The following is a 25,103-nucleotide window of genomic DNA, read 5'->3' as shown; positions in this document are numbered from 1 at the left end:
TCCTGAAACTCTTTTGGCTATCCTGCACATTGCTCATCTTCTCCTCCCTGAAGATTTACTGATGAGTTCTCCCCACTTTGTCATGTAAGGCAGCTCGCCGTCTTCCGCCTCTGCTCTGAGTATAAGGAAGATTTGATATTGTGTGCCCATAAAACCAACGGGGCATATGTCAGATTTCACCTTTTAGCAACATAGAGATTTATTTTGAGATAGATTCTGATATTCCAAACATAAGAATGGAGAAATTTCTACACTCATTTTTTTGGGTTTAAATGACATTAATTTAAAGTCACAAATTTTAAATTAACATCCTACTCTGTTTTGAGTACAAAAATAATGTAAATTTAATAGGAGTAGTGGGACATAAAAAGTGAAAGGGAAGATGAATTTTTTATTAGGAAGATAAATCGAAAAGAAAGAAAACCAAAAATAGAGATTGCTGAAGATAATTAAAATTAACCTTCAAAAATCTATGGAAGAATCATGTATTTTATAAGGACAGCTAGAAATACCACAGGGCTGATATGCGTGATTTTAAAGAAAAGTTTAGGCTGTGTTTATCTGCTTTACTTATTCTAAGTACTTCTAACATAAATATTCACACCACAGTGTTTTTCCTGGAGAAGCTCCTTCACTGTGAAGTGTTTTCTCTTTATAGCGTGGCTACAGGGAAATCATAGCCTCTAAAAATAAAAAGTTAAGACCAATTTGAATGTAATAAATTCAGATTTTCCAGACATTTTTGTCTAGTAATTCTTTCCCCAGAGCATAAAATTTGAAGTATAGACTTAAAGCTGCTTATATCTGCATTTTCGAAATAAAGATGTATCATTAAAGGGATAAGAAGAGAAAAGACTATAAAGTAGTCAATATTACAGGAACAGTCTTCCATTGGCTTTGATGTGGACCCTACTAACAAGGCAAAAGTAAACTGACGTTTTGCAGGTAACCAAAATAAAGCAATAAGTTCTCCTGGGCACAGAGGGTAAAAGTGTTGTATCCTCCATTTTCTCCCAAATTATCCAAATTCCATAGAATTCTCTATCATCAACTATGTTTCTCAATTCCTTTAAAAAAGTTTTCCAGGGCAGGCCCCATGGCCTAGTAGTTAAGTTCAACACACTCTGCTCTGGCAGCCCAGGTTCAGTTCCCAGGTATGGACCTACACCACTCGTCAGTGCCCATGCCGTGGCAGCGACCCACATACAAAATAGAGGAAGACTGGCACAGATGTTAGCTCAGGGTGAATCTTCCTCAGCAAAAAAAAATTAAAAAGTTTTCCATCTTTGGATACAGTATTATCGATGGTATGGAACACATGCGTCAGGAAGCTATAACAGAAGAATAGGTTATCTATCTTTCCATCGATCCATCTTCCTCCATCTGCCCATGCGTGCATCTATCCATCTATACTCCACCTACATCTCCTTGGGGAGGCAGTAGGGTTTGAAACACCTAGAATCATTTTATATTGCATATAGAATGGTCAACATAAACACCAGGACTCTGGAGACTCTCACACTTACGGTCCCACCCAGGAAACCCCAATTGCTCCTGAAATTAACTCACACCTCAAGCCTAGTTTCCTTAACTGAAAAATATGCCCATTGGTATTTTATTTAGAAATTTAATACTTATTATGCACCAGTCAGTACAGTAAGAAAGCTTAGTACAAAATAGGTTTATTAAAAGGGACTCTTCAGAGGACCTCTTGAACAACAACAAGAACCATAATGAAAAATAAAATAGGCTATTACTATGGTAGAAGGAATCCAGACTGGAAAAAAGACAATCATGACAGCTCTAAACATTCAAGTATGGTAGAGGTAGATTTGGGGATCTTTTCAGTGCATACTTCTGCATTGTAACCAATACCAAATGAAATTTAAGCATAGAATGGACCACATTGATTTTGCATTTGTCTTCTGTACCTACTATTCTATTATTTGAAGGTATAGCACATGTTTTTCTATTGGCGTATCTTCTTTTATTGTTTATCATCCTCTCATATTCAAGAAGTTTTTCAAATAGCCTAATAAAGTATTTTCAAATTAGCTAATAAAATAAGCTCCCCTAGAAGTTGGCATTGTGATTGGAAAGCAAGAGGGAGGAAGCTTGATTTATTGATAAGTGACAGTATGCTATAAATTTTTTCCGTATTAAACCTGCCTATGGATGATGAGATCCCTCTTAGAGAAACTGCAGCAGACAGGCACAGCGATGCCAGTATTGAAGGAAAGGATCACAGCGCTCAAGGGTAGGCATGCTTTGCTTTATAAAATGAATCTATTTCTTCTGAAATACTATGTATAAATCTAATGAAATTGCACCAGGGAAGATAGTTAAGAAAAGACATGATAAATGCTTTTGTGAGACAAATATCATTTTATAATAAAATAAAACTTCTCAGTTATGTATTTTGTGATTTTTTTTTGGTTCTCATACATTAGATTTCCTCAAAGTGAAAGTATACTTGTGTCTAATATAACATAAATAAACTAGCAATGGTGATTTCCAGTCTAACAGCCTTGGTTGGATTTTGAAGTTCAACAGAAAACAGATACTTCAGGTGAGATTTTTTTGGCTTCAAATCTGAATAATATTTTTTTAATGATATAAAATTTGTTAGAATTTCATTTAAATTAAGGAAAAGAACTTGGTCATCTCTGGAAGTTAAGAAAAACAAGAAAATACTGTAACAAATAAGGCTATTTCCATATAATATGGACTTCATGATGCGGTACCAAAGTCACAGGATTAAGTTAAGCGAGGTGTGTCCTGTGTGGATGTTCGACCCTTTATAAGCAAGCCACTCAACCTCTCAGAGACTTCTTTTCTTGTTCATAAATAAGGAATGTTATCTGAATTTCCTACTTTACATGTTCACTATAAGTTTGAAATGTCACGATGTGGATAAAGAATCCTTTAAACCTAAAAAAGTGTAAGAGAACTTTGGCCCCTTGATGTAATATGATCATGGTAGATAAGGTACACAAGTCCTTAACTGTCCCAATTCTAAAAAAGCATTACAGTTATTTTGGCCATTTATTGATTTATTTTGTATCTTAACATATAACCGTTTGTGTAATAAAAATGGTAGCCAATCATGACTGTCAAGTTGCTATGCCTATATGACCAGCAAGACAGTAGTGCCTGGGGGCTGGCCTTGTGACCAAGTGGTTAAGTTCGTGCACTCCACTTTGGTGGCCCAGGGTTTGCTGGTTTGGTTCCTGGGGGTGGACCCACACACTGCTCATCAAGCCACATAGAAGAACTAGAATGACTTGCAACTAGGATATACAACTATGCACTGGAGCTTTGGGGAGAAAAAAAGAAGACAGCAGTGCCAAAGAATATGGAACCAAATGGCCGTAAAAAGAATAAAATTAAACTATAATTTTGGATGATTTGAATAGTATTAATTGGTAAAAGTACAGATATATGTGAAGACCTCTTATAATTCTCAAGTTTTAAGTCAATAAAGAACTTTTTTATGGCAAATAAAGAGCAGAGGTTCCTAATGACTTAGAATAAATAGAGAAAAATATCAAGATGTGCTTATGCTCGGGCAGAAAGAATTGGATTACATTACAAGAAGAATCGTTCTAAAAGTGGAAGTATCACTGACCAAGTTTTCAAAGCTTGAATTCATTTTTAAAGATTTCTTTATTTTACAATAATTTGTGATTTACAGAAAAGTTGCACGAATGTACAGAGTTCCCTTCACCCAGCTTGCCCTACTGTTAACATAACCATGATACGTTTGTCAAAACTAGGAATATAATATTAACTAAACCACGGTTTAATTCAGATTTCACTAGTTTTCCCACTGTTGCCCTTTTTCTGTTTCAATATCAAATCCAGGATACCATATTGCATTAATTTGTAATCTCTCTTTCATCTCCCCTGCTATGTTTCTCAGTCTTTCCTTTCATGATCTTGAGAGTTTTGAAGAGTACTGGTGAGGCATTTTGTAGTATGACCCTCAATTTCTCTTTGTCTTGTATTCTTCTCAAGATCAGAGTGGAGCTATGGGTTTTGGGGAAGAATATCACAGAAGTGAGGTGTCCTCATCACATACTGGGGCACATGGTGTCAACATGACTTGGAGATGTTAACCTTGACCTCTCGATAAAGGTGGTGTCTACCATGTTTCTCCATGGAAAAGTTACCTTTCCCCCATTTCCATGCTCTCTGAGTCACAATGTCAGGCCACACTCAAGGGGAGAGGAATTACGCTTCACCTCCTGGGAGGTGGGTAAGATATCTACATATATTATTTGAAATTTTTCTGAAGGAAGATTTCTCCCTTCCCTGTCATTTATCCATCTATTCAATCATCTGTTTATATCAGTGTGGATTCATTGATATTTATTTTATTCATTAGATTATGATCTAATACAATCATTATTTTGTTGCTCAAAGTGTTTCAGCTTTGGTTACTGGGAACTCTTTCTGACTGGCTCCTGTGTCCTTTTCACATGCCCCAATAACTTTTTTTCCACTTTTTCACTTTCTGGCACTACAAGAGACTTCAGGTTCAGTTTGTATTTTTACTGCCCTACCTCTAGAATCAACCATTTTTCCTGAGGGCCCTGGTTCCTTTTTTTTTGGAGAATGGTTATTTAGAAACTAAAATCTGGACATGAGGTATGCTCATCGCTACTGTGTATAACTACTTCTAGGACCTTTCAGTAGGTAGAGCTAATAAATGTTATGTACGCATGCACACATATCTATATTTATTTTTGTATCTATCTGTATGTATATTAAGAGAAAAAATGAGTTCATATTGATATCTCTGTCTCTAATCTAGCACTACAAGGTTAATTTTAGCTATCGCTTTCACTTATTTGTAACTTCTTTCTCTGACAATGAGAAACCTAGCTTCTGTTATCAACAATTTTATTAGCTTATGTGTATACACTCAAAGTAGTCACATAATTACTAACCTATACATCTGTGATTTAAAAAAATGTATCAAATAGAGTACAATATCTTCGTACAGTTATTTTTCTCTTTGGCATTATTCTTTTTAGTCTTTGTCCTGTTAAGACAGTGTTTCTCAAAGGTACTTAGGCTAGATCCTTTTCCTCCATGGCCTTCAAGGAGGTTATGCCTTACAATTGTAATTTGGTTAGATCATTTGTCACAGTCTCTACTCCATCTTGGGAAATTCCAATGTTCTATTTGTTTTCTTATTTTTATTTTGCAGACTACATAGCTCACTCTTTGTGTTTTATAGCTCTATGGGTTTTGATGGGTCTATGGGCACAGTTATTTATCTAATAATGCAGTACCATACAGAACAGTTCCATCACCCCCAAAATTTCCTCACATTATCACTTTGTTCTCAGCCCTCCTGTATGTCTAAACTGTGACAACTACTGATCTCTTTCCTATCTCTATGTTGTGCTTCATCTAGAATTTCATACATGTGGATTCATATAATGTTCAGTCATTTGGGTCTGCCTTCTTTCACTTAGCAAAATGCATTTAAGATTCATTCATACTATTGCATGAATCAGTAATTCTTTCTTTTTTATACTTGAGTAGTATTCCATTGCATAGATGTACTATAGTTTACTCATCTATTCACCAATTGAATAACATTTTGGTTATTTTGACATTTTAGCAGTTGTAGATAAAATTGCTATAAATATTCACATATATGTTTTTGTGTAAAAATAAGTTTTAAATTCACCTGGGTAAATACCCAGAAGTGGGATTGCTGGGCTGTAAGGTAAGCACGTTTAACTCTGTAGGAAACCAACGCAAAGTTTCCCCAAGTGGCAGTGCCATTTTGAATTCCCATCAGCAATGAATGAGAATCCGTTTGGTTCTACATGCTCACCAGCATTTGATATTGTTAGATTTTAAAGATTTTTATCCATTTTAATAGATTCTGGTGTTGTCTCATTGTGGCTTTAGTTAGCATCTCCCTAATGACTAACAATGTTGAGCATCTTCCCATATACTTACTGGCCGTCTATGCATCTTCTTTGATGAAGTTCAGATCTTTTATCCATTTTTAACCTGGTTATCCGTTTTCTCTTTGGTAAGTTTTAAGAATTCTTGATATATTCTGGATGTTAATCCTTTATCAGACATTTGATTTACAAGTCTGAAGCTTATATTTTCATTCTTTTAACAGTGTCTTTCACAAAGCCATTTTAAAAATTTTTATTTTATTTTTCGCTTTTGATACACTCAGTGTAATGCGAAGGGCTGTGATCACCTAATTCTTTCAGTTACAACAGAGCAAGTACACTGAAGCAAGTAAAAAATTTCCAAATTCCAATGTGCAGCACAGCTTAGAGGTTTAGACCTTGTATATTTTCTTATCCATAAATTCTCATAAACAGGTAGTTCTAATAAAATTTCATTTTAAGTCAGAGGTGTAGGATTTGACTTTTTTTTCTCATTAAAATTTTAAACTTATGCTCCATTTATCATTTTAAGTCAGAGGTGTAGGATTTGACTTTTTTCTCATTAAAATTTTAAAGTTATGCTCCGTTGCTATGCTCCGAGATCAGCCTACAAAATTCATTAGGTAGCTGAATTATAGTGTTATATCAACAGTCCTCTGGAAAAGAGTTGTCAAATATGGCGGCTACGAGCCACATGGGACTGTCAAGTACTTGAAATGTGACTACTGTGACTAAGGAAATAACTTTCAATTTTAAATAAATTTAAAAACTGACACTTGATTTAGTTATAGGAAAACTTTTAAGTATGTGTGGGACAACTTGACTTTGTAAACCTACTTTTTTCAACTTTAAATTTTATGAAATCTAAATGCAGATTAAGTATATCCAATAAAAAATTTAGCATCCGAATTGAGATGTGCTGTAAGAACACACTGGATTTCAGACTTAGTATGAAAACAAAGGATGTGAAATGTCTCATTAATATTTTTATATTGATCACATGTTAAAATGACCGTATTTTGAATATATAGGGCTAAATAAAACATACTACTGAAACCTATTTTACTGCTGCTTTTTTACTTTTTAAATGTGACCACAAGAAAAATTTAAATTACATGTTTGGCTCAGATTATATTTTAATTAGATAGCACTGCTTTAGAACCATGTACCATATTCTGTGTCAAAAGGCAATCAGTGTTCTGAAATGACAAGCTAATAACCTATCCACTACCACCTCCAACCTCCACTGCATAATCAGGCACAGCTCAGTCTCCTGCCTTTGGGGAGATGGATCAAGTTTCACTAAGTTCCAAGTCACTTGTGATAGATTTCATATCCTCAGACAGGGACTCCAGCAGGGGAAGGGCTGGGAGAATGGAGAGTAAGGCTTGAGATGGGTATTATAGGTCTGGCACTACCTGATGCTGTTAAGGAACAGCATCGCCTGAGACCCTAAATATGCCATAAATTTTGTGAACACTTCTGATTACTGAAGGGCACCAGTTCATGGCTTACTTTCTTCTGAGGAAAAATGTTGGGCTGCGTCCTGTCCTCCCCACTGCTGAGAGTTAGCACTTACTGCTTGGTACTTCTTAACTCAAAAACAAAGCACAGTATCCCAGCCTTCCACTTCTCTCCTTACTTTTCAGCAATGTGAGATTAATATCCAGAGGTTCCCGTACTGAACAAAAGTGGTTCCCTGCTTTTCTTCCTCTTTTTATTTAGCTTATTAAAGAAATTGTGTGTACATAAATATATACACACATAGGTATATGTGTAAATACACACACACACATATGAATGATTTAGTGGTATACGTATTACCTTGCCAAAACTAAAACCAGTTTCTGAAAAGATAAGTAACATAGAAAGAAAATAACCTGGCCTTGAAATTATGTTACACATTCTATTCTTAAAAAAATTTCAGGAAATTCTAATACTTTAGCATAAAATTTTCCATGTCCAATCTTTATGAAATTGTTTTTCTAGAAAACTAAAGAATAGTGTAGAAATCTTACAGAAATATCTGTAGATATTTAACATTTATAAAAAATATAACTTAACAAAGGCATATTATTCTACCATGATAAATAATTATATTAAGCTTTAACTTTGATGTAATGTTAAATCTAAATTTACAGAACATCTCTTCATATAAGATAACCTTCTTAAACTGTTCTATACTTTGGATGAGTATTAGCTTATAATTTTCCAAAACAATCCAAGTTAACTGTAAGTTGTAACTGAACACATTTCTCTCACAATCAAGCTAGTTTGGAAAAGTAAATATATAAAAAGTAAATATATACTTACAATATAGAGAACATATCATGGGAAGCACATAGACAGTTGTTAAGCTATTCCACTGTATTATAAAATTCTTGAATTATCACGTTCTAAACCTGTTGGGAAAGAGAGAGAGAAAAAAGTATGTTATTAAATGTACTGCTATATATGTAGCTAAATAACCAAAAAAAAAAAGCTAAAAGAAATCACACTTCTTACAAGCTTAGATCTTTCTGTATGTATTATTGTGTCATTTGCTTATATTAATTTATGATTTCTTTTAATTTTTAGGAAAACGTTATGGCATTACTTTTCATTTCAACATGCAATAAGAGAAAATTATTAAAAAGAATGAATACTGTAATTGAAACTCTAAGGAAATGGGTATGATATCTTTTTAACTAAATATATTTCATGATCTCTATTTTTTATATTTTCCACTTACAGAATAAATTGTGTCCATAGCACAAAAAATACAAGAAAAAGTTACTACATCATCTAGATATAATTATCTGGATGCTTAATAAAATAAAGATCAAATAATTAGATCATTTGTCTAAACGTCCTTAATTTTCACGTTGATGTGTGCCAGCTGCTGTGATGTAAACATGTGTGCTCACCCTCCCCCACCCCAAAATTCTTAGGTTGAAATCCTAATGCTCAAGACATGGTATTGGGAGGTGGGGCCTTTGAGAGGTGATTAGGTCATGAGGGCGGAGCCCCCATAAATGGGATTAGTACCTTTATAAAGGAGGGCTCAGAGAGCTCCCTTGCCCTTCGAGGACACAGTGAAAAGATGGCTGTCTATGAACAGGGAAATCCTCACCAAAAACCCAGTCTGCTGGCATCACAATCCTGGACTTCCTGCCTCCAGAACTGTGAGAGATAAATTTCTGTTGTTTATAAGCCACCCAGTCTGTGGTATTTTGTTACAGCAGCCCAAACGGACAACGACAACTGCCCACATACCTGACTGGGTATAAATGGAGGCAACAGCTTTCAAACCTTATTGAACTACTTATTCTACAAAGAATGAAGATTAGATTTAATACAAAGTGGGAAACTGACCTACTGACATTTATTACCCCAATCAAGAGCAAATAGCTTCAAACTATGGAATAAGGGTGGATTCAGTTTTCTCTTTAACATAGTGCCTCCCCAAAGTGCATTTTATGAATTTACTCCTTGTCAAAAATGTCTTTTTGCTGTAGAACACACCCATACTTAGATGTTACTAAAAGTGGTGTTTAAGTATCCTGTACTCAGTACACACACACACAAGCACCATGTCTCTTGTTCCCATTTTATGTCCCCCAAACACCTAACTTTTTTTTCTTCCTTCAATCCACAGATTTCAATGCAAATTCCATCTGATTTCTTTCTGGATTTACACATAGGCTTAGCTTATGCTTAATAGAAAAGAATTTATTTTTCCTCTAATTTAGTAATTTTTCCCTTTAGTTACACTTCAATATTGGATTCAAACACACTTAAGATGATCAAAATATAGAGAAGAGATATAGAATTTCTGTCTTGTCTTTAAAATCAAGTCTTACCTAATTATTCCTTTCTCAAAGGTATAAGACATAGTAAATGTTTATATTTTGTAACAGCTGTTTAATGTTGTTAAAGTGTATGATTGTCATTTAATCATCACAGCAATACTGTAAGGGTTTTATTATCCTCATTTTATAGGGTTTCGTAATTTAAAAAATTCATCCATATTAAGAAGCTCGAAGGTATTGTAGTTGGAGATCAAATCCAGCTCTAACTTCAAAGTGTCTACTCAAAAGGGTTAACCTTAAACAACTAGACAGCCAGTTATTCCTCCGGCAAAAATGGGTTTATTTGGGTCAGCAAAGAATTGCAATTTGGGATCTGCAACCATGCTGAGCCATATGCAAGTCCTCCAGCAGTAAGGGAGGAGAAACTCTTTTATAGAGGGGAAGAGGAAGTTGGAAGGGCTATTGTAAACAGAGAGTTCATTGCAGGAATTGAGAGTTCAATGTGTAGTGTCTTTTCATTGGCTGAGTTGTGACAGTCTCATAGGCTAAACTTCTTGCTGGTCAAGAAGACAAAATCTTTCTCTTTACTTTTGGACTCTGCTATTGACATAGGGCATGAGAGCTCCCCCTTTTGGCCTCCTGACTCCAATTTAATGAGATTTCTTTTTATTAATTTGACAAAAATGTCTTTACTTGCACATGGCTCCCTGGACACTGTTTATAAGATAGTCCTGCTTAGATATCAACTTTCAATACTATTTAAGTTCTCAATTTGAAAAAGTTTAATGAAATATTTTGTAAGGTTGATCAAGTTTTTCTGTTGAAACTGTATATATCTTGTGCGTAGGGTTGTTAAATGAGTAAAACCACAAACACAATTATTGCAAATAATATATGTAATGCATTGGTTATAAATATTGACATAAAGGATCAATACATTTAACAAATTAAGAAAAATAGAAAAGGGTCATTTATGCTTGTCTCAACTGGTTCCAGGCTGTTATAATATTTGAACATCTGTGAATTGTTTTTATGATTTTCTGTCTCATGTCAAATGCCATTCCTTCTCTGTTTTTTACTATACAACATCAGATTTGATGCTTTCAAAATGATCTTTGCTGGAAAGTCAGAAAAATCAAACATTTAAAATTCTATCTAGAATGAGAACAAATAATGAGGGCCAGCAAGTGGCCTGAGTTCTATTGTCTATTTGGTGACTCAGATTTGTTTGTATGTGTGTGTGTGTGTGTGTGTGAGTTCGTGTGTACTCCCCAAATCACGGCTATGATTTAAAGGCTCAGCATGCTGAATAAATAGCATTCAAGTTATGCCATCACTCTTATATTGTTATTATTTTTGCTGATAAAATTTTTTCTGAGGATAATTATTGTCTCTATCCTCTTTGTATGACATATAGGGAAACGATCATTCTCTTCCATTCCCTACATTTGTATCTAACCCAGTCAAATGATGATATACGTTTTTCTCTTTTTCTTTCCTACATACTTGTCTTTCCTTCCAGAGCAGTCGAAGTATCCACTTGACATGGGGTAGAAGTGGGGTCAAGACACTCAGTTTCTGTCATTTAAAGCATTATTTTGATGTATGGTTTAAAGTCAGTCAGTCTTGAGGAAGAAAGCGTTTCTAGATTCCTTCAGTTCCAGGTGGATGAGTCTATTATTTGGATGTTTTGTCAAGATCCACAGGCTTAGTAACTTAAGGATGAGACTTAAGATGATTCACTGTTTTTTACTTTTCACCTTGATATTTGTCAGCAAGCATAAATGACTAGGTTTGCATGAGTTTCATGTAAAGGAGTTTCAAATCCTGTAGAGAGAAAGCCTTCTTCATCTATTCTGGGGAGAAATATCAGAAGAGGTGGAGAGAAAGAAGACCACGGTAGGGGAGGAATGTTTCTGCGGCAGCTCTGGTTTTCTCCTCCCAGCTTCTTGAGGCCAAACGTTTAGGGAGAATAGCTTTAGAAATTTCTAGTTAAGTTGAGGGAATTCTCAGGGCTTTTGCCTGTGATTTTGGGAAGAGATTACTGCTCTGAGTAATCTCATACTAATACAGGGTGTCCAGTAATATCATGAGGGTCCCATGACACAAATAGGCCCTGTTTGTAATCCCACGTCTCCCTTGGTTATTGTGTGGCATGGATAAGGAGTTGAGAAAAACTGGGCCTGCTGAGAGCAAAAAGGCTCAGCCACAGAGGTTTGTGAGGCTTTCAGCTTTAACCAGGTGTCAGAAGAGGGAAGTAGTAATGTATGTAACAGTGGAGACTGATGGGCCTGAACTGCCAAGATCCAGGCAGATTGAATTAGCAAGGCCCTTAGACAGAGAAAGAGCTGAGAATTGACTGAGAAATGTCAGCAGCAGAAGAGCCCACAACAAAGAGACTCCTCATGAAGGAGCTCAGGTGTGAGCTAAAGATAAGAACTCAGTCTTATCTTCAGGATCAAGCATTGTAAGGAAAGGGGACACTAGATGTAAAGGCCCAAGACAGGAACAAGTCTGGCGTGTTCAAGGAGGAGAGAAAAGCTCAGAGTGCTTGCATTGTGGTGACACAGGGCACAGTGGCAGTGGTGGGACGGGGAGTGGGGTAGACAGGCAGGCAGCAGCCAGGTGATGTTGGGCCACATAGGCCATCATAAGGAATTCAGACTTTATTCATGATACACTGGAGAAAGGAAGTTTTTGTCCAGGGAACTGATTAAAATTTTGAAGGATCATTTCAAATGTTCTGTGGATGGTAGAGGCAAGCCTGGAAGTGGTAGCCAGCCTAAGGCCTATTGCAGTAGCTGAGTTGAGAGAAGATGGTGAGTGTAAGTTTGGTGACAGTGACAATGGAGAGAAGTGTTTAGATTTTGGATATCTTTGAAAAAAATATAAAATCATATTCATTAATTTCACCTTTTCACAAACACACATGCATTTTTGAGCCATCTTTATAGATTATTATTTTTTTTAGCAAAGGGTCAATTTGAAAAATAAAAATTATGTAGATGCTTATGTAGGATTCTTCAGTAGATTTGGGTAAAATTCACCAAAGGGGGCAAATATGGAGACATATTTGTTTTATATAATTGTTTTTAATTAGTGTTGAACCCATCAATTAAAGGTAGTATAAGTGATTAAGAAAAATGCTATATAATTCTTTTAAATGAAAGAATAGAGAAATAGCCAAATGGAGCATTACTTATAAAGAAGAAAACTTTAGAAGACTCTGAATGACATGGCTAGAAACATCTCAGATACATTCAAAATTGAATTCCATTAATAAGAGTAAGTTCCTTAACTCAATTCACCAGATGTGATTAAAAGACATTGAATTTTGAACAAATAAAGACAATTACCTTGTGCAGTTTATAATGATAAATGAGATTTGCTGCCAGAAGGGGTCATTGAGCTGATTCCTGTGGCTGTAGTTTAAACAGAATTTTATGACTTCAGAATTACTAGACTGGGTCCTTAAGCCTTAAACCTTCTTTAATTCAACATACATTTTACTAAATGCCTTCTGTATAACAGCTGCCAGGTGCTATGGCTAAAAGGGTGACTAAAACACTCTTCTGCCCTTGAAGGGTTCATAGATGAGAGGATGAGCGAAAGAAAGAGAAATGAAGAAATTTGTACAAAATGTCTGGCTAGGGGCACAAATGTAGCAGCATTCCACTTTACTTGGCCGAAGCTTAATAGAAAATAGTCTGTGTAAATTGAATGTTGAATGACAACTAGACAGAGCAGTATGAGCAAAGATAAAGAGGACGGAGATAATATAGTTTGGGACTAAAAAGTAATCTGGCTTTAGTGGAGCAAAGAGATAAGCGTGTAATGAAGCACATGCAGGAGGCACCAAGGTAAGCAGGGCAGGTTACAGGAGGGCCCTTTGGCTGAGAGAAGACAAGATAAGGCTGTCTTTTGCTGAGAGTCGAACCTAATTAACAGTAATAATAATATCACCTCATAATAAGAGTGCTCACTATATACCAGCCATAGTTTTAAGGGTTTTATATACATGTTCTCATTCAATCTTATCAACAAGCCTGAGATATTCATCCAGTTTTAGAGAAGAGGAATATGAAACATAGAGAGCTTAAGCAATTTGTCCAAGGTCACCCAGCTTGTAAAGGGTGCAGCCGGAGAAGTACCTACACAGACTGATTCCAGAGAATTAATAGCACTTAGGACCATTAACAAACATCAATGTCTTGAGGTCTTAAAGTATACTTATGCTTGGAATACGGGTTAATGGTTCTTATAATAGATGTGTGAAAATGGTTTGTCCGTAGGTTATATATGTATTTTACCCATAGACATAGTTTACAGCACACACTTTTTGAAAGAAGGTGGGTTGCTTTGTTCTCTTAAAACCTGCAGAACACTTCAGGGCAAACTATTGAGCTTTTTCCACCTGGGGCTTGAAGCAGTGCTGGAAACCATGTGCATTCTTCCCAGAGTATCCATTTTACTCAAAGATTTGGGGAAAAGCAATTTATTCTAAAATAGAGATGTATCATAAAATGCAGAATGCACATACATTTTTCAAGATTTATTTATTTAATCAAGCATTTACTGAATCCTTACTATGATAAATGCTATTCTGACTATTGGAATTAAAGCAGTTATTCCCACATATTTATGATTATCTTATGCTGGTTAGTGAGAAAAGAACATAACATGTTTTAACATGTGTAAGGGGAATCTTTCTATGGAATTTAATTTATTGATATTTTGCCTTCAGGAACTGGAGAAAGTAAATCATGAATGTTTCAGATTAGACCAGAGGTTAACAAGCTTGTGCACAGCAGAGTCAGATGGTAAATATTTTAGACATTGCAGGCTAAGAGGCAAAGTTAAGGATGTTCTATAAATATTTATATATTATACAGTTTTTCTCTCAACAACTTAACTCCACTGTTGTAGTGTGAAAACAGACCAATAATACATCAACAGTTGGCTGCAGCTGTGTTCCAGTGGACTGTAATCTATAAAAACTAGCAGGAGTTCAGATCTGTCCCATGCACCATAGTTTGCCAACTTCTAGTTTAAACCATAATGAATCTTTTTTTAAAAAATGTCACTGAGATACGGGTCTAAAAATGGTTTGATTTTCCCATCTTTAAGTTGAATGGATAAAGTTTAAGCACTCCATCAACTGATTTCTCTAGCTCTGAGGGGGTCTTGGGGTAATTAATCCAATGAATGATAAGCCCTAATTTGTGATTACAGGCCTGGGAGAGACAGCCAATCAGTAGCCCAGGAATTTCTGATGGACAAGATGAGGGTTGGGCTGAACTCTAGTTGCAGCTCCCAAGAAGCAAGTGCACTTGCTTGTTCAGATAGTGTTTTGATTTTTGATGCTGCATGTTATAAAACCCTCTCTGGAAGAAGGATCTGAAAATGAGAGATAGCAAGTAAAGCCAAGGTAAAGATTGTATGGTACTTATACCCATCATCAGTCACACTCATCCACAAGGAAGATGCCTGACTGGCACCAAGGATGAGACTGGCCAGGGACACAGAATTGGTGACACTATGTCTTTTCTTTTTGTCTATGACAATAACAAAAAAAAATAGGACACTTCCTTTTTTAAGCATCTGTTTTAAGAATATTCAATGAGATTTAGCCAGATAGATGAGAGGAGGGAGGGTTTTTGATAAACTGTTGCCATCCTCTAGATACCCTCCACTCACCCCATTCTTTTGACAAAATTGCAGAGGGCACTGGGAAGACAGAAGGAAGGGAGGGAAGGAGGAAAGTAGGCAGAGAGAGAGGGAAGGAGGGACTAGAAGTCTGTGATTATTTCTCTTGGGCTACAAGCCTGCTGCCTGCTATCTTTAGCCTAGCTGCCAAAACTCTGGGGGCATTGGGAGGTGGTTGAGGCTTTCTTTTTCTGTCCCTTGAGTGACTTCCTGAGGAAGAAGTTGATAGTCACTGAACAGGTTCTCCCAGTGTACTGCAGAACCTAGAGGTCACCAATGTTGAAAAGGTTAGATTCCACTGGTCTGCCCCCTTTAATCCAGGCTTCTCAAGCATTAATGAACATAAGAATCACCTGGATGGCTTAGTAAAAACAGATGCATGAGCTATATTTCCAGGGATGCTGATAAATAGTGAGTAGAGTATGGTCCAGAATTTCTCTATGTAACAAGTCCTCTAACCTCCCACTAGAATTTGTTACAGAGGTTTGGGGACCACGCTGTGAAGAATCATAGCTAGGTCAGTTCCAGGCTGATCAAAACAGACAGTTGAATGAAGGACTATAGAAATTCATATAATTATTTAAATAACTATTAAAATTTTTTCCTGAGTGTAAATTATTGGTACGAAAAATAAATGTTTTGTTATAAATTTTAATTATAAAACTTAAGCTGTAGCTTTTAAATTCAGATCAAAGTCTCTTGAGAAATCAATAATCAAAATAATAAAATTTAGCATAATATGTTTTTGTAACTAACAAAGAAGAAAAGCTAATCCTAACAAAAATGTAAATGGATATTGTATACCATGGCAACTTAATTTAGAATAATGTATTTCCTCTTTTCCAAAGTTGTGTTAAAACTGATGAAAGATTTTTAAAAATCAGAATTTTGTATTAAATTCTCATTCTCAAATAAATAATGTTCTGGGAGAGAAAAGAATTCATTCCAATTTTGGCTGCAATTACTGCATTAAATACAATGGTTTGAGCTGTGTATTGATGGTGCATGATTTACAAATAAACCAAGTTATTAAAAAACATGGACTACATTATATTGTTCAGAATGTAGGGAAATTTTACCACACAGCTGTCTTCTGACTCATTGAATATAAGAAAAAGCATTTTGTTTTAAAATGCATTCATTTCCTTTTGAATCATTTTCAAACTTGAATTTCAATATTTTAATGGCCTAAATAAAGGTCCACATTCTTCTGTCCTTAACTCATCCAGGAGCAAGCGCTCCATGATTGTGAATGGATATTGACTCTACCAGACAAGCATAGAAGAACTCAGATTACCTGATTTAAACTTTGCAAAGACTTTTACTTTTTCCTCTTCATTCTTCTTGTTCACACTTAGGAAGTATTTTGGAAGAAAAGAAATCCATGGCTACCAAAATCATTTACATCTGTATAGTTTTCTGTTGCCAAATTGTTGCATGAGTGTCCTTCATATTTGTCATGTGTCCTTCATATGTGGACCACATATGGGAAATATGTAGATCTAAATCAATGAAAATGAAGTATAAATCCATGATTCATATAATGTGATCCAAAGGAAATATTTAAATATTTACCATAAAAGTGAAAACATTTCTAAAAAAAAGAAGATATACAACCTAAACTTTCTACATGCATATCACCTCTTCTTTTTGTAGCTGATCCATTCTGGTGAAGGGGAGGGAGGTGGTCTTGGGTTTGCTGAAGGTGAGGGATTGGAAGCTCTGGGCAGAAAGCAGGTACCAGGAATGCTCTGATCCCTACCAGTCTATTTGTTATTAACACATCTGTTACAAAATCTTTCTTTAAAAATGCAAATGAACCCTAGAGTTATTCTGACTTGATGTACATTAATGGGATTTGGCCCTCCTCTAAACACCTAGTTGAGATTAGCCCCACCCTGTGGTGGATTGAATTGTGTTCCCAAAAAGATTTGTTGAAGGAGTGATGTCAGCATGATGGCAGAGTGAACTTGCCTGAGACTCTCTCTCCTCCAACATACAACAAAAAGGGACATCCATACTCCAACAGAAGACATCCTAACAACACAAATACCTTGGAAAGACACACAACTACATGATGGAGGGTGGAAAGGCTGGAGCCCCCCTTGGAAGAGCTGGCATGTGGTAAGAGAGAACTTTGATCCCTCCCCTAAAGACTGCAGTTGCTGCTGCAGGAGGATCTGTGAGGAAAGGAGTGGGGGAGGGGTCAGTCATTTGCAGGATCACCCAGGACTCCCTTGGGCCCTTGAGGGCTAGAGGGAAGCCCTCTAATGGGGCAAAAAATTTCATGCGGGGTGACCTCATCAAGCCAAGACCCAAGGAGACCAGACAGCAAGGGCTGATAGGAAAGTCCCAGAGTGCAAACAGGAGAAAGCGCCCCTCACCCCCACCAGCTCAGTGCTGCTTCAACCCCTGGGATCTCAGCTGAAGGTGGAGGGCTCAGAATATGTGGCTCTCGACCTCCACCCAGTGGTGATAGGCTGTAACTGCAACCAAATAATATCAGAATGAGAAAGACCTGACCTTCCAACATCAGACACTACATCAAATCTCCAGACCAGAAAGAAAATGACAGGCACCCAGAACTCAGTCCTGAGAACACAGAAATATGTAAGCTAAATGACAATGAATTCAAAACAGCTATCATCAAATAACTCAACAAGATAAAAGAGAACGTAGAGAAACAATTCAACGAGTTCAGGAGCTACTTCTCAAAAGAGATTGAAACTATAAAAAGAATCAATCAGAAACATTAGAGATGAAAGACACAATGGAAGAGATAAAACAAAATACGGATTCCCTGAATGCTTGAGTGGACATTGTAGAGGAGTGTATCAGCATAATCAAAGATAGACATGTTGAAATGCTCGAGAGAGAGGAGGAGAGAGAACTAAGACTAAAAAGAAATGAAGAAAGTCTCCTACAAATATCCAACTCAAGGAGGAACTGCAACATAAGAATTATAGGTATTCAAGAAGGAGAAGAGAAGGCGAATGGAGCAGAAAGTGTGTTCAAAGAAATAACAGCAAAGAACTTCCCAAATCTAGGAAAAGAGAGGGAAATATGTATGGAAGAAGCTTCCATCTCCTAGATTTGTCAATGTAAAAAGACCTACTGCAAGGCATATAGTAGTAAAACTGGAAAAAATGAATGACAAAGAAAGAATACTCAGGGCAGCAAGGCAGAAGAAAATAACCTACAAAGAAACCTGTATCAGACTTTCAGCGGATTTCTCTGCAGAAACCTTACAAACTAGGAGAGAATGGAATGACATATTCAAGACTTTAAAAGACAAGAATCTTCAGCCAAGAATACTCTATACAGTAAAAATATCCTTCAGATACGAGGGAGAAATTAAATCATTCCCAGACAAACAAAAGCTAAGGGACTTCATAGCCATGAGAGCCCCCCTAAGAGAAATCCTCAAGAAGGCCCTTATACCTAAAAAAAAAGAAAAAAAGGGAGAGAGAGACCACAAAACACAGCATAAGGAGATAATTAGGTAGACATAATCAGAATAGGATAGCAAATATTCAACTATAGCATTAGGCTAAAGGGAAGGAAAACACCAAAAACAAAGACAATCTTGTCCCTTTAGCCACAAACTGACAGCACAAGTTGGAATAAGATATGAGAAAAACAACTTAGGAGGGGAGGAGGAAAGGGACTGAATCGGTTTAGACTAAGGAAATAAGAGGTCATCAGAAAATGGACTGTCTTATACACGAGATTCTGAATACAAACTTCAGGATAACCACTAAACAAAAAAGCAGAACAGAGACACAAAAAATAAATAAGGAAAAAACAAAGAAACACATCATAAAAAACCACATAATTCAATGCGTAGAACAAAACACACAGGACGAGAAACAAAGGAAATTCAGGAAAACCAGAAAACGAGTGACATAATGACAGCATTAAGCCCTCAGCCATCAATAATCACCCTCAATGTAAACAGATTGAACTCTCCAATAAAAAGACGCACAGTGGTGAGATGAATTAAAAAACAAGATCCAACAATTTGCTACCTCCAGGAAACACACCTCAGTTCCAATGACAAACACAGGCTCAAAGTGAAGGGGTGGAAGATGATACTCCAAGCTAATGTCAAACAAAAGAAAGCAGGTGTCACAATACATATATCAGACAAAGTAGACTTAAAGATAAGGCAGGTAAAGAGAGACAAAGAGGGGCAATATATAATGATCAAAGGGACACTCCATTAAGAGGAAATAATGCTTATAAATATCTATGCACCCAACACAGGAGCACCAAAGTTCAGAAAGCAACTATTAACAAACATAAAAGAATATATTAATAATACTACAATAATAGTAGGGGACCTCAACTCTCCACTCACATCAATGGATAGGTCATCCAGACAGAAAATCAACAAGGAAACAGCAGAAGGAGAAAAATAATAAAAATCAGGCAGCAATAAATGCTATTGAAACAAAAAAGGCAGCAGAAAGGAGCAATGAAGCAAAGAGCTCGTTCTTTGAGAAGATAAATAAAATTGACAAACCCCTACCCAGACTTACAAAGAAAAAAAGAGAGAAAACTCAAGTAAACAAAATCAGAAATGAAAGAGGAGAAATAACAACAGACTCCACAGAAATACAACGGATTATAAGAGAATACTATGAAAAATTACATGCCAACAAAATGGATAACCTAGAGGAAATGGATAAAGTTTTAGACTCTTACAACCGCCCAAAGCTGAGTCAAGAAGAAACAGACAATCTGAATAGATCAATCACAAGGAAAGAGATTGAAACAACAGTCAAAAGCATCCCAAAGAATAAAACCCCAGGACCAGATGACTTTCCTGGGGAATTTTACCAAACTTTCAGAGAGGACTTAATACCTATCCTTCTCAAGCTATTCCAGAAAATTAGGGAAGATGGAATGCTTCCTAATACAGTCTACGAGGCCAACATTTCTGATACCAAAGCCTGACAAGGACAGCACAAAAAAGGAGAACTATAGGCCAATATTGCTGATGAACATAGATGCAAAAATCCTCAACAAAATTTTGGCAACCGGAATTCAGCAATACTTCAAAAGGATCATACATCACGATCGAGTCAGATTCATACCAGGACACAGGGATGGTTCAACATCCGCAAATCAATCAACGTGATACACCACATCAACAAATTGAGGAATAAAAACCACATGATCATCTCATTAAATGCAAGGAAAGCATTTGATAAGATCCAACAGGCATTTATGATAAATAACTCTTAGCAAAATGGGGATAGAAGGAAATTACCTCAACATAATAAAGGCCATATATGACAAAGCCACAGCCAACATCATACTCAATGGGCAAAAACTGAGCACCATCCCCCTGAGAACAGGAACAAGACAAGGATGCCCACCATTACCACCCTTATTCACCATAGTACTGGAGGTTTTGGCCAGATCAATTAGGCAAGAGAAAGGAATAAAAGGAGTCCAAATAGGGAGTGAAGAAGTGAAACTCTTGCTGTTTGCAGATGACATGATCTTATATACAGAAAACCCCCCAAAATCCATTGGAAAACTAATAGAAATAATTAACAACTACAGTAAAGTTGCAGAGTACAGAATCAACTTGCAAAAATCAGTTGCTTTTCTATACTCCAATAATGAACTTACAGAAAGAGAACTCAAGAATACAATTCCATTTGCAATCTCAACTAAAAGAATAAAGCAACTAGGAATAAATTTAACCAAGGAGGTGAAGAATTTATACAATGAAAACTATAAGACCTTACTGAAAGAAATTGATAATGACTTAAAGAGATGGAAAGACATTCCTTGGTCATGGATTGGAAGAATAAACATAGTTAAAATGTCCATACTGCCCAAAGCAACCTACAGATTCAATGCAACCCCTGTCAGAATCCCAATGACATTCTTCATGGAAATGGAGCAAAGAATACTAGAATTCATATGTGGCAACCAAAGACCCCGAATTGCTAAGGCAATCCTGAAAAAAAATTAATAAAGCTGGAGGTATCACAATCCCTGACTTCAAAATGTACTACAAAGCCATAGTGATGAAAATGGCATGGTATTAGTACAAAAACAGGTACACAGATCAGTGAAACAGAACTGAAAGCCCAGGAATAAAATCACACATCTATGGACAGCTAATCTTTGACAAAGGTGCCAAGAACACACAATGGAGAAAAGATAGTCTCTGCCATGAACGGTGTTGGGAAAACTGGACAGCCACATGCAAAAGAATGAAGGTAGACCACTATTTCATGCCATGCACAAAAATAAACTCAAAATGGATCAACGACTTGAAGATACGTCCTAAAACTATAAAACTCCTGGACGATAATATAGGTAGTACACTCTTTGACACTGAACTAAAAAGGATCTTTTCAAATACCATGTCCTCTCAGACAAAGGAAACAAAAGAAAAAGTAAACAAGTGGGAATTCATCAGACTAAAGAGCTTCTGCAAGGCAAAAGAAACTAGAATCAAAACAAAGAGACAACCCACCAATTGGGGGAAAATATTTACAAATCATGTATCTGACAAGGGGTTAATCTCCATAATATATAAGGAACTCACACAACTGAACAACAAAAAAACAAACAGTCTGACCAAAAAAATGGGCAGAGGAGATAAACAGACATTTTTCCAAAGAAGATATACAGATGGCCAATAAACACATGAAAAGATGTTCAACATCACTAATCATCAGGAAAATGCAAATCAAAACTACACTAAGAAACCACCTTACACCTGTTAAAATGCTATAATCACTAAGACTAAAAATAACAAATGTTGGAGAGGGCGTGGAGAGAAGGGAACCCTCATACACTGCTGATGAGAATGCAAACTGGTGCAGCCACTATGGAAAACAGAATGGAGATTCCTCAAAAAACTAAAAGTAGAAATACCATATGACCCAGCTATCCCACTACTGGGTGTCTACCCAAACAATTTGAAATCAACAATCCAAAATAACATACGCACCCCTATGTTCATTGAAGCACTGTTCACAACAGCCAAGACTTGGAAGCAATCCAAGTGCCCATTGACTGATGATTGGATAAAGAAGATATGGTATACATATACAATGGAATATTACTCAGCCAGAAAAAAGACCAATTAATCCCATTTACAATGACAAGGAAGGACCTAGAGGGAATTATGCTAAGCGAAATAAGCCAGTCTGAGAAAGACAAACACCAGATGATTTCACTCATATGTGGAATATAAACAAATACATGGACAAATAAAACAGTTCAGTGGTTACCAGGGGAAGGGGGGTGGGGGGATGGCACAGGGGGTGACAGGGAGCACTTATGTGGTGACAGTCAAGAAATAACATACAACTGAAATCTCACATTGATGTAAACTATTATGAACTCAATAAAAAAAAACGTTTTGTTGAAGTCTTAACCCCTACTACCTGTGCATGGGGCCTTATTTGGAAATAGAGTCATTGCAGATGTAATGAAGCTAAGATGAGGTCACACTGCATCAGGATGGGCCCTAAATCTAATGACTGGTGTTGTTATAAGGAGAGAGAAATTCGGAGACACAGAGACACCTAAGGAAGAAGGCCACATGAAGACAGAGACAGAGATTCCAATGATGCTGCCACAAACCAGGGAACATCGAGGATTGCTGGCAACCACCAGAAGCTAGAAGAGGCAAGGAAAGATTCTTCCTGGAGCCTTTTGAGGGAGCCTGGCCCTGCCAACACTTTGGTTTTGGACTTCTAACCTCTGAAATTTGAGAGAATAAATTTCTGTTGCTTCAAACCATCATTTGTGGTAACTTGTTACAGCAGCCCTATGAAATTAACACATCCCTCATCGATTTAATTTGGATTCGGGTAAGGAGGGTAGTGGGGGACTGGTGGAATGCTGTAGTGACAGATTCTGGAATAACAAGAAGACAGCCTAAGAATTTTGTTCACCTGGGAGTTGGAAATTGAGAGGAGAGAGGAAGAAGGGAAGTACCTAAAAAAAATACATACATATATCTATATATGGCCCTGACTGAACTTAAAATCTTCTTAATTGATGCCGATTCATGATAATATTTCTGAAGTGCCCACTGGGCTCCTCCCCTAGCCCCCAGTCAGGCGTTCAGGACATTCCTTGTTTACCTCCTCAGCTGGTGTTGCAGGGCTGAAAGCAGGTGGCCTGGGTCTCCTCCTGACTGTTGTTTTCCAACAGCCCAAGGCTTTAGAGGAGCAAGAGGGAATCTAGATCCAGCTTGCTACTCTCTTGGCCTTGTTCAGTTTGTTCTAGTCACTCTGGACTTTCATCAGTTCTTCAAACTCCCTTCTCTCAATAAGTGATGTTTATTAACTTGTGTGGTATGTCACATATTCTAGTGCAGCTGGAAGTGTGGGAGGAATATAAGCTTAAACTGTTCTCTCTGGTATAATGCGAAGGTGTTTTCCCTTCAAATTTGGTATACTGGGGAAAATAAATACACAATTTATATGTGCTATTTGATGTGGACATCAAACCCAGCTCCATCTATAGCTTAAGATTTAACTGTCTTGGACTTCAAATTCAGTGAGTCATATGTAATTATAAACCAAGCTGTAAATTTAAGGCTGTTCACTTATGCAACTCTAAGTTAAGGATGACTGCATTGTAGCAAAATGTGTCTCAAAAGTAGACTCATGGCCCATTTGGGGCAACGTTGAGAGAAAGAATTTATAACTTTTCTCAAAGAGAATCACCTGCCCACAAAAATCTTATTGGCTAAAAATAACAGAAAGCAATGATAGGTCCTAGGATTCACATAAAAGGGAAAAGAAGTAACCATGAGAAAATGATCTCAGTAAGAAGTGTGCCACCCCAAAATGTGTCCCTTTGGCTTGATTATTTTTAAGAACAAAAGACTCAGAAAAAAAGTTTGGGCTTCCCTTTAACTGCCTAAAAGAGTTGAAGTTTCAGAAAGGAGCTATCCCTGTAGATAACTATAGTACAAAATAAACTAGGTGTGATAGACAGTGAGGAACCTAGCAAGGCACGTTTAATCAAAGTCCTCCCCATGTACCATGGTCTTTGCAAGGTGTGGCAAACATTTGTTTACCAAACATTTGCTTTTCCATCTCCATGTGAATTGCCTTCCTCCTCTTTGAATTTGAAAACCACAACCTCCAACACCCATTTTTATCTTTAGCTGAAGATGGTATTTAAAGTGATAACTTCGGCCATTCTGATGAGTTATTCAGTTTTCCGTGGTTTCTTCCATGTGTACATGTTATTAAATTTGTTTGATTTTCTCCTGTTATCCTGTCTCATGTCAATTTAATGCTTAGGCCAGCCAGAGGAACCTAGAGGGTAGAGGATTACTCCTTCCTCCCCTGCTGAAGTATAACATCATATTAGTTTTTCTGTTTAACGAATGGCTATAACATAATAATCAGTTAAAAAAAAAGGTCAATTTAGCGCTTTATTTGTATGTAAAATTTCTGATACATGTTTCTTACTTTGTCATTGTAATGAATATGGTTATAATATATGTCAGGCTTTAAAAATAAAATGATCTTTAACATACATCATTTTCAAAAAATAAACAATGATCTTGCAACAACACCATTTCCTACTTCTATTTAAAGATGTAATATTAGGAAGCTTTTATCTGCATATAATTGTCATGACAAATCAGGGAAGTTTCACTGTGATTTACCGAAAT

At 36.5% G+C, this 25,103-nt stretch overlaps 1 protein-coding gene across 5 annotated transcripts in view; it reads right to left on the bottom strand.

Annotated features, from left to right (window-relative positions):
• FUT9 (fucosyltransferase 9) overlaps nucleotides 1–25,103 on the bottom strand; it is a 212,494-nt gene that overhangs the window by 107,653 nt on the left and 79,738 nt on the right. For 4 of the 5 annotated variants that reach the window (XR_011497732.1, XR_006519359.2, XM_044757480.2 and 1 more), the window contains exon 2: nucleotides 8,244–8,332. The gene's annotated coding sequence lies outside the window, so the exon portion shown is untranslated. Of the gene's footprint in view, nucleotides 1–8,243; nucleotides 8,333–16,724; nucleotides 16,862–25,103 lie in introns of those variants that run through there. The other variant, XM_070496404.1, reaches the window with a different exon arrangement.

Source organism: Equus asinus, chromosome 24 (genome assembly GCF_041296235.1).
Source record: "Equus asinus isolate D_3611 breed Donkey chromosome 24, EquAss-T2T_v2, whole genome shotgun sequence".
Taxonomy (NCBI): domain Eukaryota; kingdom Metazoa; phylum Chordata; class Mammalia; order Perissodactyla; family Equidae; genus Equus; species Equus asinus.
Note: the sequence above shows the minus strand (reverse complement) of the source record. Positions and strands in the feature narration are given on the sequence as shown.